An 8,993-nucleotide genomic window follows, 5' to 3' on the forward strand; every position below is an offset into this window, starting at 1 on the left:
GCAACTTGACTGCACCTTGTCATCTCTGGGAAGCTTTAAAAATGCTGATGCCTGCGCCCCACCGCAGAGAGTGTGGGCTGCAGCCTGGGTGTGGGATCAGGGGCCCCCAAGTGGTGCTAAGGAGTATCCAGGGCTGAGTCTACCAAGCCAGACGCTGGGGCTCTAGAGGCAAACACAGCCTGGCCTGTGCTTAAGGACCCCACAGTCTGAGGAGGGAGGCCAAGAAGTCACTCATCGAAACATAACGTTACCAGAAAGGGGTCCCAATGCCCCAAGAAAGGGTCTGTGGACCTCATGCAAGAAAGAATTTGGGGCCTGTCCATAGAATAAAGTAAAAGCAAGTGTATTAAGAAAGTAAAGATATAAAAGAAGGGCTACTCCATAGGCAGAGCTGTGACGTGGCTGCTGGGCTGAGTATACTCATAGTTATTTCTTGATCATATGCTAAACAAGGGGGTGGGTTATTCATGAGTTTTCTGAGAAAGGGGTGGAGATTTCCTGGAACTGAGGGTTCCTCCCATTTTTAGACTGTATAGGGTAACTTCTGGATGTTGCCATGGCATTTGTAAACTGTCATGGTGCTGGTGGGAGTGTCTTTTAGCATGCTAATGCATTATAATTAGCATATAATGAGCAATGAGGATGACCAGAGGTCACTTTTTGTCCCCATCTTGGATTTGGTGGGTTTTGGCCAGCTCCTTTACCACATCCAGTTTTATCAGTGGGGTCTCTGTGTCCTGTATCTTGTGCCAACCTTCTATCTTATCCTGTAACTAAGAACGTGTAAACTCCTGGGAATGCAGCCCAGTAGGTCTCAGCTTTATTTTACCCAGCCTCTATTCAAGATGGAGTTGCTCTGGTTCAAAGCCTCTGACAATCATGGGGCAGGTGTCCAAGTGGAAGGAGGCTCTGGGGCCTCTGAGAGCCCTGAGAGGTGCTGGCCCTGTGACATGGAGAATGGGGTAGGCAAAGCTTCTTGGAAGGAATGGCATCAAGCCCCGTAAGCCAGGTGAAAGGGGGAATGGGGAAAGGCACTTCAGGCAGAGGAGACAGGAAAGGCAGAGGCCCCCAGGGCTGGGTGAGAACTTTCTGGAATATCCGTAGACTCTGCTTAAAATCCTGCTGGGCCTTCCCAGAGTTCTTAGAAAAAAAAAAATCCCAGCCACAGACAGCCACGGCGTGGCCATTGCCCACCTCTGGACCTCCTCCCCAGCCACAGAGCTCCACCATGCACACCTTGTGTGTGTTAAACACATCCCAGCCTCAGGGCCTTTGCACCTGCTGTTCCCTCTGCCTGGAGTGCGGTCCCCTCCTGTACCCCCACCTCACTCCAGCTAATTTTCAACATTCAGACTGGTCTCAGTGTCTTCCCTCACTGAAGGACACCACCCCACCGCCTCACCACTAAACTCCTCCCCAATATTTTTTTTTAAGTTTTGAGACAAAATCTCAGTCTGTCACCCAGGCTGGAGTGCAGTGGCACAATCTTGGCTCACTGTAACCTACGCCTCCTGGGTTTAAGTGATTCTCATGCCTCAGCCTCCCGAGTAGCTGGGACTATAGGTGTGCCCCATCACACCTGGCTACTTTTCCTGCCCAGTCTGAAAGTGCCTCCCCACCACCCCCACCCTGTTACCGTTGGCCACATCTCCTTGATTATGTCCTTCAGAGCATGAATGTCTCATAATGCAAAGTCACGCTCTCCAAAACAAAAGAGCATCCAGGGAGTATCTCCCTAATCCAAAGGGATGCTTTGTGAAGGTAAGTTTTGAACGGTGTGGCTTTGTCAGGGGCATTCTGAGAGCCTGAGAGCTCTTCTGCAGCACCGCCTGAGGGTCTCTGGTCATTGTGAGGCTGTTCTTTACTGGACAGCAGATCGTATGATATGACAAAGAAGGATTTTGTTTTTTAACAATGTGCAGTGACAGGTTTGTCTAGTGGGTAAAATAAAGGCCAAGTTTTGCACTTGACTTTGTCATTGTTCCAATTCATGGTTGTTTGGCTGCCAGTGAGAGAAATCTAAACAATGGCCAAGACAATGAGGGTTTCACTTTGTCTTCCAAAAAGAGAAATCTGCAGTCATCATCCAGGGGTGGTATGTAGACTCCATGTTGCCAAAAGGAAGATGGGCACCTGCTCTTGTTCCACTCAGCCTTGCTATGGGCGTGTTCCTCATGAGTGTAGGTGGCTGCTGGTGCGCATGCAGCTGAGTCTGCCCACTTCACTTGGTAACACTCACTTATGTTTCCTCAGTCACCTGCTTTGACTTCAAAGACAGCAAGGCTCTTTACAAGCATGCCACTAAAACCACCTTTGCAAAAATTGAGACAGTGAGAAAATGTTGACAGTGAAAGAGATCTGACCTAACCAACCTCATTGTTAACCTCCAAACTGCTCTTGGTCATTCCTGGATGTGGGACAAGCTAACTTTGGGAGAAATTTAGTTTGTAGTTTAACCTTAAAGCCAGGATGATAATAGCCCTTCCCAAAACTCAATCATCAGGTTAGGATTACGAGAGGAGCCTGAATCCTGCTAAGATGTAGGCATGGTTAAAGGATACCCACCCTTGTTCCAGAGGTCGCAAGATTCGTAACTTCCCCAGTTACTCCTACAGATAACATGACTATTGTAGAATCTAAGATTGGCCTTTTGAGACATCTTTTCAGACTTGTGCATTTCTGAAGACCTGATGACTCTGCCTGGACCCAAGACTTGTGACCCACTGGGTCCTGTGGCCCCACCCACAAGCACTCAGCGCACCAGGACCGTTTCCCACGCCCCTATGATTGCATCCCCAACCAATCAGCAGCACCCATTCCCTAACCCTCTCCCCACAAACTATCCTTGAAAATCCCTAACCTCGGAATTTTCAGGGAGGCTGATGTGGGTCATAATACAACTCCAGTCTCAGCTGGCTCTGCATGAATTAAACATTCTCTATTGCCATTCTCCTGTCTTGATAAATCAGCTCTATCTGGGCAGCCAGCAAGATGAACCTGTTGGGTGGTTACAATACTTAGATTTAAATATCAACATATTCAGCTAAAAGAGTTGAAAGCAACTGCCTGAGTGTGGGAAAAAAGGCGGGGAGGGCAAAGAGAGTGTGAAAATGCTTTTTTAGTAACAAACCTTATAGAAGTATTTGCTAATTTAATCTGTTTGTTCATCCCTTGGATTAAAGAAACAGAAAAAAAAAAAAGATTGAAGTCATCTGTGAAGTGGCTCTGCAGCCAGCCTTGTCCCTTCCTCCTAGGGGATGGCAGCAGCTCAGATCCAGGGCCCTCTTCCCCACCTTCCTCCCCCTCCTCCCTCCTCATACACAGTCTGACTGCAGCTTCCCAGCTGGAGCAGAAAGCAAAAGAGAAGTGATTGTACCTAATCACCTGGGTCATTTTCTCAGAAATTGCTTTCTTTTTCACCTTTTTTCATGAGGAACAAAAAGGAACAGGAGAGGCAGCCCAATTGCTGTTCCTGTGAGCTCTGGCTCTCCGCAGGGGGCTGGCCTGAAAGGGCAAATGCCTTTGGAGCAGGCTTCAATCTTCTCTCCCTCTGGAGAGAAGCCCGCCTCAATGTCACTCTACAAAATGAAATGGCCACTTGGGGGGAGGCAGATAAGTCCAGGCAAAATGCTTTTCACATAAGCATGAGAGAGAAAGAGAGCGCGAGCAAGAAAGCGCACAGCTGCTAACCCGGGTGAGAAGCCCAGATCAACTTCCATTAACTCCTGTGGCTCAAAGTCTTTGAAAGTGTATCCAAGCTGGACTCACATGGTGAAGCCGAAAGATGACTCTGAGGACTGGAGTTTGAGCCCAACTGGGGTCTGACTTGCTGTGCGGTCAGGGAAAAGTCACTTAACCTCTCTGGACTTCATTTCTGCATCTGTCGAAGGAGGTGGAAGGATTTCTACCCTGAATGCTGAAAGGGGCAATAGGAAAAACAGATGAGACCATTGTAATCCACCCCCATTTGTAAATTTTGTTAGGGGATATTTCTTGGGCTTTCTGTCTCAGACAACTGTTCTTTATGTCAGCTCTTAAATGAGGCTGATCTGCTATAATCATTCCCTTCTTGTCGGTGGTGTACATGGGGTGATAACCGTGTAACTGAGCATGGTGGCTACTCCTTGGGGAAGGAGGGACATGCACTTGGGCGCAGGCACTCCGAGGGTTCGGCAGCACACACACGGAGGGCTTCAACCCTCTCCTCATGTCTGGAAGCTAGAAACATGGATATTCATGATAATATTTTTCATGCCTTTTGTATGTCTACACTGGAGTCGTCTACACTGCAGTCTACCAACCTCAGCACTGTTGACATTTTGGGCTGGTCGATTCTCTGTGGTGGGGTTGTCCTGGGCATTGTAGGATGTTTATCGGCATCCCTGGCCTCTACCCACTAGATGCCAGTAGCACCCTCCCCTTCTCAATTGTGACAAGCCAGAAAGATGTCTCCAGACGTTGCCAAGTGTCCTCTAAGGGTAAAATTACCCCCAGTTGAGAACCACTAGTCTAGAGAAAAGATGACCTATGGCTCAGAAATATTAGATGACTTCTCCAAAGTCACAGAGTCAGTAAATGAAAGAGACGGCTCCAGCAGGCAGGCTTTTCAGTCTCAGCTAGCGCTCTTTCAGATCTCTCCGAGTGCCCTCAAGAGCAGATCGTTTTATTGTTGGGATTACAGTGGAGTTGCCTCAGACGTAAATACAACGGAATACACTTGACAGAAAATAAAACATGGGAAGATTATCTTTAGTTTTATAACAAAGAGGATAGTAAATATATGCTAATAATGAAACATAGAATATGTAAATGTATGTAAATAATCCAGCCGAGGCGTGCCCCTCTTTGGGCACCTGCTGGTGGGAGGGGGTGGTGGCAGATGGAGCTGCAATTCTGTCATTGTGTCTCCGTTGCCAAGGGCCACTCGAATGTGCTCATTTACCCATATTGAGGATGATCCTGGGGTTTGAATATCTTCAGCTGTTTCTACATCTGATGTTGGCCTTGATTAGTAATTTGAGATCCCGAGCCAACATCAGGTGCTACCCTACCGTTTTTCAAAGAGGTGGAGGCTGCTGGCACCATGTCCTCATAGCAGAGCAGGGTGGCAACTGGTTGGTTGGAACCCACAGGCCCATTGTGGGTAAGAGGAAATGAAAATCCTGGAAAGGTGAATAAATTGTAAGCAAGTACCTCATGGCTTACATAACGTAATTGAAATTTCAAGAAGCAGATGGGTGATGCCCTAGATCCAAAGGCGCAGTAACTAGATGGTTTTATGACAAGGGCGGCTCATCAAGTGTCAGGGACGTTCTGATGCAGAGGTGCAGATGTCAGGGCTCGGGGGGGCAGCTGGGTGATGGGGACTCTAATACCTCTTCCAACTCATTGCTTTTCATTAAGTTATTAGATATGAAAAAAAATACTTTTAGTCCAGACTGTCGTTTGGCCTTTTAGTGGACCTCTGACTATGTCTCTGACTGCATTTGAAACTGATGGTCAGCAAGTGCATCCCAGGTATGCGCCCTGGGAGGAAACAGTGGGTAATCGTGCCACACTGCATTTAACTCACCAACAAATTCCCCTGCACATTGAGGAGGTGGTGAGATGCAGAGATGGGCTTGACACAGGGCAGGAATTCAGCTAGTCTTTGGGCTCAGTAGAGGGAGGCCCCGGGCACTGAATGCTGTGATGTCTGAAAGTCCAGAAAGCTTGGAAAACCTATAGAAAGAATGTGAGAATGATTCGAAGGGGCTTCCCAGGCATAAAACAGGGGGGAAATACTGCTCATTGAAGTGGCCCCTGCAAGCTTCCTCAGTATCCTTGAGGAATCATTGGCTAAAGAGCCTTGGCTACCCGGTGGTTAGGAGGACATACGGTTATGGGCTAGAGCCAGGCTGCCTGGGAGTGAGGTGTAGCAACCTCACATGGTGCTGTGCAACACTGAACAGGTTAATTAATCTCTCTGTTGTTTTGTAATTTGTGTGTGTGTGTGTACAAAATGGAATTACCATGAAGATAAATATTAAGTTCAGCTATGTGAAATTGCTATTCCCCACAGGAAATTGTCAACTATAGGCAATTTCATATGATTCAACCTAATATTCCATAGGGAATGAAGTTAAGAGTTGAAAAGTTCTGACCACAGTGCCTGGCACCGAGTAAGCCCCAGGTAAATGCTGGTATCTTACTTACAAAGGTTTAGAGAAATGTACAGCATCTTCTCTATGTGTTTGTGTGGCGTGCTTCACACTAGTGATCTTCAAACTCTATCACGACCCACCTCTATTAGTCAGGGCTCCCCAAAGAGACAGAACTAACAGGATATATGTATACATGAAGGGGAGTTTATCAGGAGAATTGATTCACATAATCGCAAGGTGAAGTCCCACAACAGGCCATCTGCAAGCTGAGGAACAACAGAGCCAGTCTGAGTCCCAAAACTCAAAAGTAGGGAAGCCGACAGTGCAGCCTCCAGTCTGTGGCCCGAGAGTCCCTGGCAAACCGCTGGTTCAAGAGTCCAAAAGCTGAAGAACTTGGAGTCCGATGTTCGAGGGCAGGAAGCATTTAGCACGGGAGAAAGGTGGAGGCCAGGAGACTCCGTCAGTCTACTCCTTCCACGCTCCTCTTCCTGCTTTTATCCTAGCCATGCTGGCAGCTGATTCGATGGTGCCCACCCAGACTGAGGGTGGGTCTGCTTCTCCCAGTCCACTGACTCAAATGTTAATCTCCTTTGGCAACACGCTCGCAGACACATCCAGAGACAATACTTTACATCCTTCAATCCAATCAAATTGACACTTAATATAACGATCTCACCATCAGAGGGTTGTGAGCTGTTAATAGATTAAGAAATAAAATCAGTGGGTCAGAATTTTTCCCAAGAGGATGGAATAGGGGAGAAGACAGTAGGATATTTTACGCATCATAAAATAAATATTGCTTTAAGAGGCTTGTCAATTCCATCACGTGTGTCTGTCCACGTGTGTGTGCCTATGCACGAGTGGGTACCAGATCACAGGGAAAGATACATTTCATGCTGCGCGTCAGAGTTAAAGTTTTAAAGTCAGTGCACTCGACCATATATACCGGACCTTATGAGTACTTGAGGGAATTTTTAAGACTAATTTTGACGGTGCTACTCACTGATCTGTGGTCTTGAGCGAGTTACTGGGCCTCTCTGTGTCTCAGTTTCTTAATCTAGAAAATGGTGAAGACTCTTGCACCGGCCCCCCAGTACTGAGGTGAAAAAAGAGAGTAAGAGGCTTGGCGTATTTCCTGGCATGTAATGAAGAGTCCAATAGATGCTAGCCGCTGCTGTTTTGTTTGTTCTTTAATTTCCATGGCACGAATGGCATTGCAGAAGGTGAGGCTCTACTGCTACAGGAAGAAATTGATTTATCCCTGATTTTGGGGAAAGTTCACAAGGCAGAACATTCTTGGATAAAATAACCTAAGAACATCAAACAGCAAACAATTACCCTCACGTAAACAATTACACTGCACTAAGTAACTCTGATATAGAAAGATGGCATCACTGTAGTGAGAGATCAATCCAGGAGGACTTCCTGGAGGAAGAAGTTCTCAGCTGATCTCAAAAAAGATTCGGGGGTGGGATTGGAGGAAGGTTGGGTCAAGGACATCTGGGGAGAAAAAAAGATTATGGAAAGTTCAAGATGTGATCGATAAATCATGCACTAATGCCGGGATCAAGAGCTGGGCCCACCTCCTGGAGAGGGACCATGGTCAGACAAAGCTCTCTGGGGTCCACAGGAAAGGGACAAATCAGATATCACGGGAGCTCACTGTTGCTGACATATTATGATCATGTCAGGGCCGGGCATCTGCCTAAGTGCTACAAATGTTTATGAATATTAATAAGCATTTTGTTCCCAAAGGACCACAAATCAGTTAATTAGGGCCCTGTCAACCTGTTTATATTATCTATAAATGAAAACCCGTCAGCAGCCAAACATGAAATTAAGTGAGCCGTGTGTGGGCTGCCACCATCTCTGGATAAACGACACTGCCAGTTCCCGTGTGAGCCCCACCCTCGGCACAAAGGAGGATATTCTCACCACCCTCATTTTAATCAAGGCAGTGGTTACAGGAGGCCCATGATAGACGGTGCCTCGGGTTTCACCACTGCCTGTTGGGGGATGATTTAAGACTGTCGGTAAATTAGCTGCAATCTGGAGTCTTGGAGGAGAAGAAGAATTACCTATAAATCAATGTTCCATGGACAGGTAATCAGGCCCCCATTCCAAGCCCTGATTACGCTGGGCCCAGTGGTCCATCTGTCTCGTCTTCCTGGTGTGATGGGGCTGGGATGGGGGCACTGAGTCATTGGCCCACCTGGATCGTGTTCACGTCTGGACAGGTCACTGTCCTTGAGCCCAGGTGTCTTAAGTGTGTTTCCTGGAACAATCCTCAAGAAGTCGCAGGGCCCTAGAGGCAGAAGCAGAGAGAGAGGGATGGAGGGATGGAGAGAGCGGCATGGACTGAGGAAGACAGAGATTCATTCAACAACAGTGTGTGCCGAGCACTAGGCTCGCAGCCCGAGATAGACACATCAGTGAGCAACGAAACAGACAAGAGAGGTGGCAGGCGACAGAGGAGACCAGAGTATGCCCTGAACTAACCAAGGCGTGATGCCCTGTCCTCCACCTCATGACACGGGTAACTCCTTCCCGAAAACCTCCTTCCCAAAAACTCCTTCTGGGGCAAATCTTTGTTAATATTTTTTCCTCTGGGCAAAATACTATGGTTTCTTAACCATATTTATGCTGAAACAACAGTAAATTCCAACAAGTTGCGTGAAAATGGGCACAATGGCTTGAAGAATTAGGATTAACGATCAAAATTCAACCTAACAAGACACGGTCCCTGCGGTAGAGAACTGGGGTAGAAAATACAGATCCTGGAGCCATCTCCCTGGTTCGAATCCAGGCTCTGCCACTTGCCGGCTGTGTGACCTAGGGTAAGTTACTTAC

The 8,993-nt window shown here is 47.4% G+C and overlaps 1 long non-coding RNA gene across 1 annotated transcript; it reads right to left on the reverse strand.

Annotated features, from left to right (window-relative positions):
- Window positions 1-4,603: 4,603 nt before the first annotated feature.
- Window positions 4,604-8,448, reverse strand: LOC141407797 (uncharacterized). Its single transcript, XR_012418428.1, has 2 exons — window positions 8,222-8,448; window positions 4,604-6,836 (listed from the first exon to the last, which is right to left on the reverse strand). It is a non-coding gene; the product is annotated as an uncharacterized lncRNA (long non-coding RNA).
- Window positions 8,449-8,993: the final 545 nt, after the last annotated feature.

This window comes from Macaca fascicularis, chromosome 10, assembly GCF_037993035.2.
Source record: "Macaca fascicularis isolate 582-1 chromosome 10, T2T-MFA8v1.1".
Lineage (NCBI taxonomy): Eukaryota > Metazoa > Chordata > Mammalia > Primates > Cercopithecidae > Macaca > Macaca fascicularis.